At 37.4% G+C, this 14,547-nt stretch overlaps 1 protein-coding gene across 1 annotated transcript in view; it reads right to left on the bottom strand.

Annotated features, from left to right (window-relative positions):
- GPR137C (G protein-coupled receptor 137C) overlaps positions 1 to 14,547 on the bottom strand; it is a 55,307-nt gene that overhangs the window by 31,313 nt on the left and 9,447 nt on the right. The window lies entirely within an intron of this gene.

Below are 14,547 nucleotides of genomic sequence, written 5' to 3'. Positions count from 1 at the left end.
ATGTGGTCAGCAAGGGTTCCTAATTTTAAAATTGAAACAACCTAACAGGGAAAAAATGGATGCCATTAAAAGGTTAGGATATGTCGGAGAGTGTTTTGCCTATGTTCTCCTCTAGGAGTTTTATAGTTTCTGGTCTTACGTTTAGATCTTTAATCCATTTTGAGTTTATTTTTGTGTATGGTGTTAGAAAGTGCTCTAGCTTCATTCTTTTACAAGTGGTTGACCAGTTTTCCCAGCATCACTTGTTAAAGAGATTGTCTTTAATCCATTGTATATTCTTGCCTCCTTTGTCAAAGATAAGGTGTCCATATGTGCGTGGATTTATCTCTGGGCTTTCTATTTTGTTCCATTGATCTATATTTCTGTCTTTGTGCCAGTACCATACTGTCTTGATGACTGTGGCTTTGTAGTAGAGCCTGAAGTCAGGCAGGTTGATTCCTCCAGTTCCATTCTTCTTTCTCAAGATCGCTTTGGCTATTCGAGGTTTTTTGTATTTCCATACAAATTGTGAAATTATTTGTTCTAACTCTGTGAAGAATACCGTTGGTAGCTTGATAGGGATTGCATTAAATCTATAAATTGCTTTGGGTAGTATACTCATTTTCACTATATTGATTCTTCCAATCCATGAACATGGTATATTTCTCCATCTATTAGTGTCCTCTTTGATTTCTTTCACCAGTGTTTTATAGTTTTATATATATAGGTCTTTAGTTTTTACGACTGTAGCTTTGTAGTATAGTCTAAAGTCAGGGAGCATTAATGAGTTTACTTAACACAGATATCTCAATATTTGAGGAAGAGTTACAGGGGAAATGTGTATAATTTACTGTCTCCCAGGGCATGCAGAATAATGGTGCTTAGAAATAGTAGATATTGAAATACCTATAGAACGTGTGCTTTTCTATAGAATTTTTTTTTGTCAATTTTCCTTCATTTGTTGATTTGAAATAGAAACTTTACTGGAGGACATACCTATATAAACTTTGAAATTGATGCAAAAATAAATTGTGGTGAATATACTCTCTTTCCCATGGTAAATAGAAACTGAAACTGAAGTTGCTTAGTCATGTCCGACTCCTTGTGACCCCATGGACTATACAGTCCATGGAATTCTCCAGGCCAGAATACTGGAGTGGGTAGCCTTTCCCTTCTCCAGGGCATCTTCCCAACCCAGGGATTGAACCCAGGTCTCCCTCATTGCAGGTGGATTCTTTACCAGCTGAGCCACAAGGTAAGCTCATGGTAAACAGAAAGGCATGTATTTCCAACTAGGTAGCTTTCTTTCATAGAAACATTTTCCTTAGTTTCCATCTCAGTTTAAGTTCCTGTGGAGCACAGTACACCATTCCCAAGTTTGCCATTGCTACTGTTGCAGATTTTAAAAATTAGACTTTTAGTTACCTTAGCTATAAATTGAGTAGTCAGACTTTTCTCACATATTCTCTTTCAGTGCCTATTTTACATTTCATGTTTTAAAAACTCCTTCTAATCTTCTAAATATTTTTTTCTTTATAGAAACTTCTTATTTCTAGGATACATAGAATACAATATCTTTCTGTCAGTTTCTTAGGATACTAGCACCTTTTTAGATTTCTTTGCTTAGCCTGATTTTTTTTCAAGTTGCTTAAAAGTGATTTTATGCAATTAAATTGAGGTGTTTTGATTTATAATTCAATAAGTTCCAGATTAATACTGAAGATACATATCTAATTTTGTTCTCACCTGAAACTCTGCTAAGACAATACTAAAGGGATTTTCTTAAAATAGATAAACCTATAAATGTGAGTAGAATGGGAAATGATAAATAAAGTGTTAGAAGCTAGAAAGCAGATGGATACTGTGTACAGAAAAGAGTTAACATAGTATTCCTGAGACTGTTATCCTTACCCACTTGTAAGGCTGGTACTTGGCTGGCATTGGGAACTTGGGATTTTGGGGAAGATTTTCACCATTCCCTAAATGAGAAAGGTATTTCATTGTGCCTAAGCTATTTGTACAAACAATATGGTTTGTACTCAACACTTGCTTTCCCTATGGGAGTCTGGAATTTGGGGGTTGGGCAAAGAGTGTTTATATAACTAAGCTCCAATAAAACTTGGGCACTGAGTTTCTCACGAGCTTCCCTGGTAAATAACATTTCACATGTGTTGTCAAAACTCATCAAGGAAGGAATTAAGCATATCCTCTGACTCTCCTCAGAATTCTTGGAAGCTTGTGCCTGGTTTCCTCTGGACCTTATGCCATATATCTTGAAACCTTTACTGATTTTGCCCTATCCTTAAAACAAAATGTAACCATGGTATATAAGTCCTATTAGCAAATCACTGAGGCTGAGGGTGGACTTAGGGATCATCAACACAATGTGATGAATCCCAAGCTAGTAGTTCGGAGGACTGAGAACCAACTTGATAAATATTTCAGAATCTTCAAAAGGTTTAGGAACCAAGAGAACCAAGTACCACTGGAACTGAGAAGTGGAAGTGACTGAAACAGAGATGGATAAGAGCTGTTTATGAGCAGTTAAGTCCCTAAGTGCAAAGAAAGAACTAAAGAGCCTCTTGATGAAAATGAAAGAGGAGAGTGAAAAAGTTGGCTTAAAACTCAACATTCAGAAAACTAAGATCATGGCATCTGGTCCCATCACTTCATGGCAAATAAATGAGGAAACAGTGGAAACAGTGACAAACTTTATTTTGGGGGGCTCCAGAATCACTGCAGATGGTGAATGCAGCCATAAAATTAAAAGATGCTTGCTCCTTGGAAGAAGTTATGACCAACCTAGACAGCATATTAAAAGCAGAGACATTACTTTGCCAACAAAGGTCCATCTAGTCAAAGCTATGATTTTTCCAGTAGTCATGTATGGATGTGAGAGTTGAACTATAAAGAAAGCTGAGCGCTGAAGAATTGATACTTTTGTACTGTGCTGTTGGACAACTCTTGAGAGTCCCTTGGACTGCAAGGAGATCAAACCAGTCCATCCTAAAGGAAATCACTCCTGAATATTCATTGGTAGGACTGAGGCTGAAGCTCCAATACTTTGGCCACCTGATGTGAAGAACTGACCCATTGGAAAAGACCCTGGGAAAGATTGAAGGCAGGAGAAGGGGACAACAGAAGATGAGATGGTTGGATGGCATCACTGACTCGATGGACATGAGTTTGAGTAAACTCTGGGAGTTGGTGATGGACAGGGAGGCCTGGCGTGCTGCAGTCCATGGGATTGCAAACAATTGGACAGGACTCAGCAACTGAACTGAAGTCCCTAAATCTCTTTCCCTAATCCATGCCCTGAAATGCCACTTATTCATTCTGGCAGATACCTGGGTGTTTATTCTCTGTAGAGGCTACTCTGACCTAGAGTATGAGTTAGATGGCAGGCACAGTTGATAGTTTGGTACCATTCCAAAAACAAGGAGACTAGTGATAAATATCAATTAAAGGGAGTCTCCCAAACTCTCTTCCATGACTAGATTCGCAAAGTGTTGTAAACCACAGCTTTATTCTCTGAAGGATTTTTCCTCCTGAGAAATCTGATCAGTCCAAGAGGAAAGACCCAAAAATAACAATTCCAGTATCAGGGGTCCCCTAACAAATTGTCTAGCCAGTCTGTCTACTGTGTACATGCCTCACCTACATGCTGAGAGCTTCCACTCTTAATTATGAAAAGACAGCCAAGGATAACTGGATAACTCAAAAGTTTTCAATGAAAGATGGAGATCCCAACAAACTAATAGAAAAAGAAAAGTACAAACAAAAAACTAGACAAACAGCCCATCATTAGTAGACTTGGAGAGATAAGAAAATCTACTGCACTCAAGAAACAAAAACAAGATGCTATTAATAAAAAAATTCAGAGAACAAAAAAGAGCTCTTAGAAATTAAACAAGCTAATAAAAACGAAAATGTAAAGAGAGGGGCTAGAAGTTGGAGAAATCTTCCCCAAAAAACCTAGAGAATAAAGACATAATGAAAAATAGAGAAGAGGTAAGAAAAAGATCTGTCTTGGAAGTCCAACATCCAAATGTTAGGGGTTCCAGAAAGAGAGAACAGAAACAAAGGAGTGGAGAAAAATCAATGAAAAATTGAAGAATGTTTCTCCAAACCAAGCATACATATGGCTAAACTGAAAGGGCATGTTCAGTGCCCAGCAAAATGTATAGAAAACACGAAGAGAGATCATTTTGGAACTCTAGGATCCAAGAAAAATCTAATAGGTTTCAAGAAAATAAAAACAATTCACATGGAAAGGATCAAGAAACAGAATGGCTTTCAAGCTTCAATCACAACATTCAAAGTGGAGCAACACCTTAAAAATCTTGAGGGAAAATTATCTCCAACTTAGAATTCTATAACTGCTTAAACTATCAATAAAATATAACAGTAGAACAAAAATATTTGACATGAAAAGCCCCCCCAAAATTGCTTATCAAGCATACTTTCTCAAGAAGGTTCTAGAGAATTACTTCACTGAAAGGTATGCAATAAGGGATTAACTCAGCAGGCCTGAGTTGTATAAACTCTGCACATTCCACAGAAAGATCTGGTTCTTGCCTAGCACTTGGAAGGTATTTCTGAATCCTTGGAGTATCCTGCCTGATAAGAATACTTCTGTTCACCTGGGGACTTGGGCCATACCAAATAATTTATGCTAACAATGTGATTTATGGTGGCCATGTGACCACCGTAATAATTTATGCTAATATATGATTTATATGACCTAAACCATTTAATATGAGTTTGACCTTTGAAGAGGTGGGAGACTGAGTAATTAAAATCCGCCAGGGAGACCATGCCTATTTGACTGATTCCCAATAAAAAAACCCTGGACACCATGTCTTAGGTGAGTTCTCCTGGCTGGAAATACTTTATAGGTGTTGTCACATGTTGTTGCTAAGAGAATAAGCACTGTCTATAAGAATACTGGGAAAGGACAACTGGAAATGTATCCTGGTTTCTCCTGGACAAAAAGAAACCTTAGAGATTTAATTCAATAACTTAATTTTATAAATAAAGCTATGCTTTAGAGATGAAGTGGACTGTCTAAGAACACATGAGAAATTAAAAGGATTAAAACCTAGGTGTCCTGACTTCTATAATTCAAGGCTCACAGGGATCCTGGTTTTCTCTGATACATATATACATTTAGATCTTTGATGGTAGAGTTCAATTCCTTAATTTCCAAGGAGACAAATACTGCTTTATTAATAATAGTGTCATACATATGTCACTGCAACTACTTGTTCATTGTTCAAGATCTGCAGAATTAGCATGCCCAAGAAAAATATACTCAGAAACCAAATAATCTGTTTAGTAAAACATAATGCCTAGAAGCAGTTTAACATCTTTATTTTGTGCTCTTTTTCAGACTATAAAGTACCTTTACTATATCCTTTACTTAACTAGATCTTTTAAAAAGCATAAATAACTATTTCAGGAATGAAGTATTAATTTTTTAAGGAGGAAAATTTGTAAGCTGTCATTATTGAAAATCATCCCCAAATATAACAGGTTACTATGGGTTACTCATTAGTTTACCATGCATAGCTCTCTTATTGAAAATTTAATATACCTTATATTAAGGAATAAACATAATTTATTTCTGAACTAAGAATTTCATAAACTTCTTTGGAATCTAAACTGAATTTGTGATGAAACTGTGGTACCCTTTAAAAAGTTTTTCCATATAAAATTCTTCATTATATATTACTGATTTTTCATAAAACCTCTCGTGCTTTTCAAACTAGGAAGATAGCAGAATTGCTTTTTCTAAAGAAAGAGACAGAGAGCCAAATTCATTGGACAATATCGTTCTAACTGATAATGGTGGTCATAAAAAGAGGCAGAATGTATCAGAAGTAATAGAATATCTCAGGGGAGAAAGAAGCAGAAAAAACACTGATTATTTTCTTTCCATTTAGATATCTTAAGGACAGTAACAGTTTGACCATCATCAGTGATGGTGATAATTCACATTAGCTTAAAACCTGCTAACTCCATGGTATGACAGAAAAGTTCTAGAGTAGACAGTATCACCTCCAACCAGCCCAGGTGGCTTGATAAGCAACTGGGCAAAGTTCTAAACAATAGCTGTGGAAAGAACACAAAAGTTTAAGAAAATACTACTTACGTATTTTTATGTGTGTGTGTGTGTGTGCTCAATTGTGTTCGACTATTTGTGACCCCATGAACTGTGGGGCTTTATTGACTATGCCAAAGCCTTTGACTGTATGGATCACAATAAACTGTGGAAAATTCTTCAAGAGATGGGAATACCAGACCACCTGATCTGCCTCTTGAGAAATTTGTATGCAGGTCAGGAAGCAACAGTTAGAACTGGACATGGAACAACAGACTAGTTCCTAATAGGAAAAGGAGTTCGTCAAGGCTGTATATTGTCACCCTGTTTATTTAACTTATATGCAGAGTACATCATGAGAAACACTGGACTGGAAGAAACACAAGCTGGAATCAAGATTGCTGGGAGAAATATCAATAACCTCAGATATGCAGATGACACCACCCTTATGGCAGAAAGTGAAGAGGAACAAAAAAGCCTCTTGATGAAAGTGAAAGAGGAGAGTGAAGAAGTTGGCTTAAAGCTCAACATTCAGAAAACGAAGATCATGGCATCTGGTCCCATCACTTCATGGGAAATAGATGGGGAAACAGTGGAAACAGTGTCAGACTTTATTTTTCTGGGCTCCAAAATCACTACAGATGGTGACTGCAGCCATGAAATTAAAAGACGCTTACTCCTTGGAAGGAAAATTATGACCAACCTTAGATAGCATATTCAAAAGCAGAGACATTACTTTGCCAACAAAGTTTCGTCTAGTCAAGGCTATGGTTTTTCCAGTGGTCATGTATGGATGTGAGAGTTGGACTGTGAAGAAGGCTGAGTGCCGAAGAATTGATGCTTTTGAACTGTGGTGTTGGAGAAGACTCTTGAGAGTCCCTTGGACTGCAAAGAGATCCAACCAGTCCATTCTGAAGGAGATCAGCCCTGGGATTTCTTTGGAAGGCATGATGCTAAAGCTGAAACTCCAGTACTTTGGCCACCTCATGCGAAGAGTTGACTCATTGGAAAAGACTCTGATGCTGGGAGGGACTGGGGGCAGGAGAAGGGGACGACAGAGGATGGGATGGCTGGATGGCATCACTGACTCGATGGACGTGAGTTTGAGTGAACTCCGGGAGTTGGTGATGGACAGGGAGGCCTGGCGTGCTGCGATTCACGGGGTCGCAAAGAGTCGGACACGACTGAGTGACTGATCTGATCTGATCTGATCTGAACTGTGGCCCACCAAGCTCCTCTGTCCATTTCCCGGCAAGAATACTGGAGTGGGTTGCCATTTCCCATTTCAGGGGATCTTCTCTACCCAGGACTTGAATCTGCACCCCTGCGTCTCCTAAGTTGGCAGGTGGATTCTTTACCACTGTGCCCCTTGGGAAGCCCTAAGCATTTTTTTGAAAAATTCATTTTTAATTGGAGGATAATTGCTTTACAATATTGTGTTGGCTTCTGCCATACATCAATATGAATCAGCCATAGATATAATGTCCCCTCCCTCTTGAACCTGCCTCCCAATTTCTAGCCCTCTAGGTTGTCTCAAAGCACCAGATTTAAGCTCACTGCATCATATAGCAAATTTCCACTGGCTATCTAAGTTGACATATGGTAATGTATATGTTTTAATGCTACTCTCTCAATTTGTCTCCCCACAATCATTTTTCTACTGAGAAACTAAAGCTGAAAAAAATTGTAGCACATGATCAATATGCTAATGGAAAATGGCAGCTGTAATTAAATTTTTGTTAAAAATTAGAATATACATATTCAAAATACAGTTATATCTTATCATATAAAGCAGATGATTCCAAATATTTAAATATTTACGTCCTAAACAAACTAAACTTTGATTGATTTTAACATGATATGTGTAACTTAAAATTCACAGACACTGTGAATTTTAAGTTAAATCTAATCTAATACAGACACTGTATTTTAATCTAATACAGAGACTGTATTAGATTTCAGAACTAGGTCACACAGTAAGAAGAGATTATTTTTTAAGAAACCCTCAAATTCTAGATGCTTTATCACTGTCAGATAATGACAACTACACGTCTTAGATATCAGTGAGACTAACCACTTTACAAATTAAACAACTGGCTCAGAAAACTAGTGATTTGGAAAATATCAATTAGCCAAGTAAAACAGAATTTGGAGTAGAACTCAGACTTTCAGAATTGATGAAATTATACTACTTTAAACAGATCCCTTAAAGTTATAACAAAAAGATAACAAGGATACTTAATTCATAAAAGTTTGTCTTTATTTAAAACAAATTAGATGCAAAGTTCAACTTGCTAAAGCTAGAGATTCTGATTGTATCTGTGCAGATGAAAAGAATTTCTTTTAAATTCCTTTACCTTACCATGAATTTGCTCTACCATCCAAATCATTAAGCACTGATCTACATATGTAACAGTGCTAGGTGCTGAAGAGCATGCAAAACTTCTTCAAAACCAATATACAATAGTGACTAACCTAAAGCAATGGACAGTATAGTAGGGCAAGGCAGACATTGATGGTGTATCATGGGATGTATGGTACTTTCTTTATACTTGTTCAGACTTAGAACAAAATCAACTTCCCATAAGTTAAGGTGTAAATTATTCAGAGTTCATTTTAACTAATGTTGTTGTTCAGTCGCTAAGTCATGTCTGACTCTTTGCTACCCAAGGATTGCATGTCAGGCTTCCCTGTACTTCACTATCTCCTGGAGTTTGCTCACATTCATGTACATTGGGTCGGTGATGCTATCTAACCATCTCATTCTCTGCCATCCCCTTCTCCTGCCCTCAACCTTTCCCAGCATCAAGGTCTTTCCCAATTAGTCAGCTCTTCACATCAGGTGGACAAAGTATTGGAGCTTCAGCTTCAGCATAAGTCCTTCCAACGAATACTCAGGATTTGATTTCCTTTAGGATTGACTGGTTTGATGTCCTTGATGTCCAAGGGACTCTCAAGAGTCTTCTCCAGCACTTTAATTCAAAATCATCAATTCTTCGGCACTCAGCCTTTCTTATGGTCCAACTCTCACCTCCATATATGACTACTGGAAAAACCATAGCTTTGACAATAAGGACCTTTGTTGGACACTTTAGGCCTTACTCTCATTAAATTTCAAACAAAACTTTGCACCTTTTTCAGGAAGGATCCATTTCATTGAGGTATAATATATGTATGCAGCTGTACAATTTGATGAATTTTGTCATACTTTAACAACCTAAGAAACCACTATTTCTGTCAAAAACAGAGTATTTCCACACCCTCTAAATTTCATCCTGCTTCTTTGTTGTATATCCTTCCCTTCTGGCTCAGGTCCTAAGCAATTGGTGATCTACTTTTTGTGTCTGGGTTTTCTAAAATTTAAAATAAATGTAGTGATATAGTATGAACTGAGCTTATTTTTTTCATCTGACCTACTTAATTTTAGATTCATCCTTGTTGTGCTTATCACTAGCATGTTCCTATCTTACTGCCAAGTATATGCCTTTGTATACTTTATATCATATTTTTTTATCCCTTTGCATTTTATGGCTGTATGGGTCAATTTAAGTTTTGGCCATTGTGAGTAAATCTACTTCAAACATTCACACTCAAGTTTTTGCAGAGACATATGCTTTCCTTGTTTTATGATGTGTTTCACTTTTTAAAAACTGTCCAACTGTTTTTCAAAGTGGTTATAAAATTTTACATTCCTAACATCAGGGTATACTTTCTTATTAATCCACATCTTTGCCAATACTTAGTATAATCTTTTAAATTTGTCTTTCCAGTCAATATTTAATGGTATCTCATTGTTGAAATTTTCGTTTTCCTGATGAGTAATCTTGAGCGTCTTTTCATGTGTTTTTTTTTGGCCATGCATATGTATTCTTTTATCAAGTGTCTTTCAAAATATTTTGCCCATATACTTTGGATTTTCTTATTGTTAAGGAAAATTAGAAAGAAAGAGAGAAATTAGAAAATATCTCAAGACATAAAATGATGTAGCTTTGTTACACTGAAGTAATTTTTTTTCTATTCTTAGTTTGTTGAGCTTTTACCATAAAATGGTGTTCAGTTCATTTCAGTTGCTCAGTCATGTCTGACCCTTTGCAACCACATGGACTGCAGTATGCCAGGCTTCCCTGCCCATCACCAACTCCCCGGGCTTGCTCAAACTCATGTCCATCAAGTTGGTGATGCCATCCAACCATCTCATCCTCTGTCGTCCCCTTCTTCTCCCACCTTCAATCTTTCCCAGCATCAGGGTCTTTTCCAGTGAGTCAGTTCTTCACGACAGGTGGCCAGAGTATAGGAGTTTCAGCTTCAGCCTCAGTCCTTCCAATGAATATTCAGGACCAATTTCCTTTAGGATGGACTAGTTTGATCTCCTTGAAGTCCGAGGGATTCTCAAGAGTTTTCTCCAACACTCCAGTTCAAAAGCATCAATTCTTCAACACTCAGCTTTCTTTATAGTCCAGCTCTCACATCCACACATGACTACTGGAAAAACCATAGCTTTGACTGGATGGACCTTTGTTGGCAAAGTAATGTCTCTGCTTTTTAATATGCTATCTAGGTTGGTCATAGCTTTTCTTCCAGGGAGCAAGCATCTTTTAATTTCATGACTGCAGTCACCATTTGCAGTGATTTTGGAGCTCCCCAAAATAAAGTCTCTCATGGTTTCGTTTCCTCATCTATTTGCCATGAAGTGATGGGACCGGATGCCATGATCTTAGTTTTCTGAATGTTGAGTTTTAAGCCCACTTTTTCACTCTCCTCTCTCACTTTCATCAAGAGGCTCTTTAGTTCCTCTTTGCTTTCTGCCATAAGGGTGGTGTCATCTGCGTACCTGAGGTTAAATTTTGTCAAATACCTTTTCTGCGATCTATTGAAAACATGTGCAATCTTTTATTCTGTTAATATGGTGTATCACATTGGTTGATTTTCCTATATTGAACCATCCTTACATCTCAGGGGTCATTCCCACTTGGTCATGGTGTGCTGTTGGATATTTTTAATGTGCTGCTGGATTCAGTTTGCTAATATTCTGTTGAGGACTTTTGAATCTATGTTCATTAGGAATACTGACCTGTAGTTTTCTTTTCAGGTGGTATCTTTGACTTTAGTACCAAGGTGATGATTGTCTCACTGAACTTGTTAGGAAGTATTCTCTCCTCTTCAATTTTTTGGAAATATTTGAGAACTGACATTAATTCTTTAAATATTTGGTTGAATGGTCCAATGAAGCCACGTGTCTGGAGTTTTCTTTATTGGGAAGTTTTTGATTATTGATTCACTCTCCATGTTAGTTATAGGTCTGTTCATACTTTCTTCATGATTCAGTCTTGGTGTGTCTCTGGGAGTTTATCCATTTATTCTGGGTTACTCAAGTTTTGGTACATAAATGATTGTAGTAGTCTCTCATGATCCTGTTTATTTCTGTGCCATCAGTTGTAATGTCTCATCTTTCATTCTACTTTTACTTGTTTTCCTTATTAATTGTCTAGCTAAGAATCTGTCAATTGTTTAGCTTTTCAAAAAACTTAGTTTCATCAATTTTTCTATTATTTTTATATTCTATTTTATTTCTGCTCTAGCCTTTCTTATCTCCTTCCATCTGCTAATTTTGGACTAGTTGGTTCTTTTTTTCCCCAGCTCTTAGATATATGAAGTTAGGCTGTTCATCTGAGATTTTTCTTCTTTTTAAATACAGACGCTTATTGGTTTAGAAATCTCTCTTAATAGTGCTTTTTTGCTGTGTTTTCTTTTGTCATAAAATTTTCTAATTTCCTTTTTGATTTCTTCTCTGACCCAGTGGTTGTTCAAGAGTATACGAATTTCCAAATAGTTGTAAATTTTCTAGTTTTACTTCTGCTACTGAGTTCTAGTTTCATTCCAGTGTGGTCAGAAAAGATACTATGCATGATTTTAATCTTCTTAAATATGCTAAGACTTGAGAATAATATATTTTGTTGCTGTTGTGCAAAATGTTCTATATATGTCTGTTAGTGCCATTTGGTCCATAGTATATTATGGACCTAACAGAAGCCGAAGATATTAAGAAGTGGCGGCAGGAATACCCAGAACAACTGTACAAAAAAGATCTTCATGACCCAAATGATCACGATGGTGTGATCACTGACCTAGAGCCAGACATCCTGGAATGTGAAGTCAAGTGGGCCTTAGAAAGCATCACTATGAACAAAGCTAGTGGAGGTGATGGAATTCCAGTGGAGCTATTTCAAATCCTGCAAGATAATGCTGTGAAAGTGCTGCACTCAATATGTGAGCAATTTGGAAAACTCAGCAGTGGCCACAGGACTGGAAAAGGTCAGTTTTCATTCCAATCCCAAAGAAAGGCAATGCCAAAGAATGCTCAAACTACCGCAAAATTGCACTCATCTCACACGCTAGTAAAGTCATGCTCAAAATTCTCCAAGCCAGGCTTCAGCAATACGTGAACCGTGAACTTTCAGATGTTCAAGCTGGTTTTAGAAAAGGCAGAGGAACCAGAGACCAAATTGCCAACATCCGCTGGATCATCGAAAAAGCAAGAGAGTTCCAGAAAAACATCTACTTCTGCTTTATTGACTATGCCAAAGCCTTTGACTGTGTGGATCACAAGAAACTGTGGAAAATTCTTCAAGAGATGGGAATACCAGACCACCTGACCTGCCTCTTGAGAAATCTGTATGCAGGTCAGGAAGCAACAGTTAGAACTGGACATGGAACAACAGACTGGTTCCAAATAGGAAAAGGAGTATGTCAAGGCTGTATATTGTCACCCTGCTTATTTAACTTATATGCAGAGTACATCATGAGAAATTCTGGGCTGGAAGAAGCACAAGCTGGAATCAAGATTGCTGGGAGAAATATCAATAACCTCAGATATACAGATGACACCACCCTTATGGCAGAAAGTGAAGAGGAACTAAAAAGCCTCTTGATGAAGGTGAAAGAGGAGAGTGAAAAAGTTGGCTTAAAACCAGAAAACGAAGATCATGGCATCTGGTCCCATCACTTCATGGCAAATAGATGGGGAAACAGTGGAAACAGTGTCAGACTTTATTTTTTGGGGCTCCAAAACTACTGCAGATGGTGACTGCAGCCATGAAATTAAAAGACTCTTACTCCTTGGAAGGAAAGTTATGACCAACCTAGATAGCATATTCAAAAGCAGAGACATTACTTTGCCAACAAAGGTCCGTCTAGTCAAGGCTATGGTTTTTCCAGTGGTCATGTGTGGATGTGAGAGTTGGACTGTGAAGAAAACTGAGCGCCAAAGAATTGATGCTTTTGAACTATGGTGTTGGAGAAGACTCTTGAGAGTCCCTTCGGACTGCAAGGAGATCCAACCAGTCCATTCTGAAGGAGATCAGCCCTGGGATTTCTTTGGAGGGAATGATGCTGAAGCTGAAACTCCAGTACTTGGGCCACCTCATGCGAAGAGTTGACTCATTGGAAAAGACTCTGATGCTGGGAGGGATTGGGGGCAGGAGGAGACGGGGACGACAGAGAATGAGATGGCTGGATGGCATCACTGACTTGATGGATGTGAGTCTGAGTGAACTCCGGGAGTTGGTGATGGACAGGGAGGCCTGGCGTGCTGCAATTCACGGGGTCGCAAAGAGTCGGACACAACTGAGCGACTGAACTGAACTGAACTGATGGTTCAAATGCTTGCTTGCTTTATTGATTTTCTGTCTGGATGCTTTATCCATTATAGAATGTAGAGCATTGAAGTTTCTTACAGTTATGATATTAGTGTCTTATTTCTCCTTTCACTTTTATCAATATTTGTTTTATATGTTTAGGTTCTCTGGTGTTGGATGCATACTCATTCATAATTGTTACATGTTCCTGGTGGATTCACCCTTTTAGCATAATATAATGTCCTTCTTCAGTTTTTGACTTGAAGCCTATTTTGTCTAACTAAAGTAACACCTACATTCTTTGGTTATTATTTTTATAGTTTCTTTTTCCATCCTTTCATTTTCACTCTATGTGTGTCCTTAAGTTGAAAATGAATTTCTTACATATAGCATATTGTTGGGTCTTTCATTTTCTTAGTTCATTCAGCAACTCTTATGTCCTTTGACTTCAGAGTTTAATCAATTTACGTTTAAAGTACTATTAAAAAGAAATTATTTATATTGCCATTTTGTTGATGTTTTCCTATTAGTCTTATACCTCTTTGGTCTGTTATTTCTCTCTTGCTGTCTTCCTGTTTTGTTCATTTTTGGTATTAATACATGTTGTTTTCTTTTCGCTTTTAATTTTGTGTAACTTCTATAGCATATGTGTGAGTGTTTACCTTAAGGCTTACAAAAATATCCTACATATCAGTCATTTTAAAGCTGATAACTTAAATTCAATTGCATACAAACTCTATACTTAAACTTCTGCCCATACGCCAACCTTTTAGTGTCATCATTTATATCTGTTTATCTTGTGTATCTTTTAATATCTTTAATAGTCTTTAT

This window comes from Bubalus bubalis, chromosome 11, assembly GCF_019923935.1.
Source record: "Bubalus bubalis isolate 160015118507 breed Murrah chromosome 11, NDDB_SH_1, whole genome shotgun sequence".
NCBI classification, from domain to species: domain Eukaryota; kingdom Metazoa; phylum Chordata; class Mammalia; order Artiodactyla; family Bovidae; genus Bubalus; species Bubalus bubalis.
The sequence above is the reverse complement of the archived record's forward strand: the minus strand, read 5'-3'. Positions and strand labels throughout refer to the sequence as shown.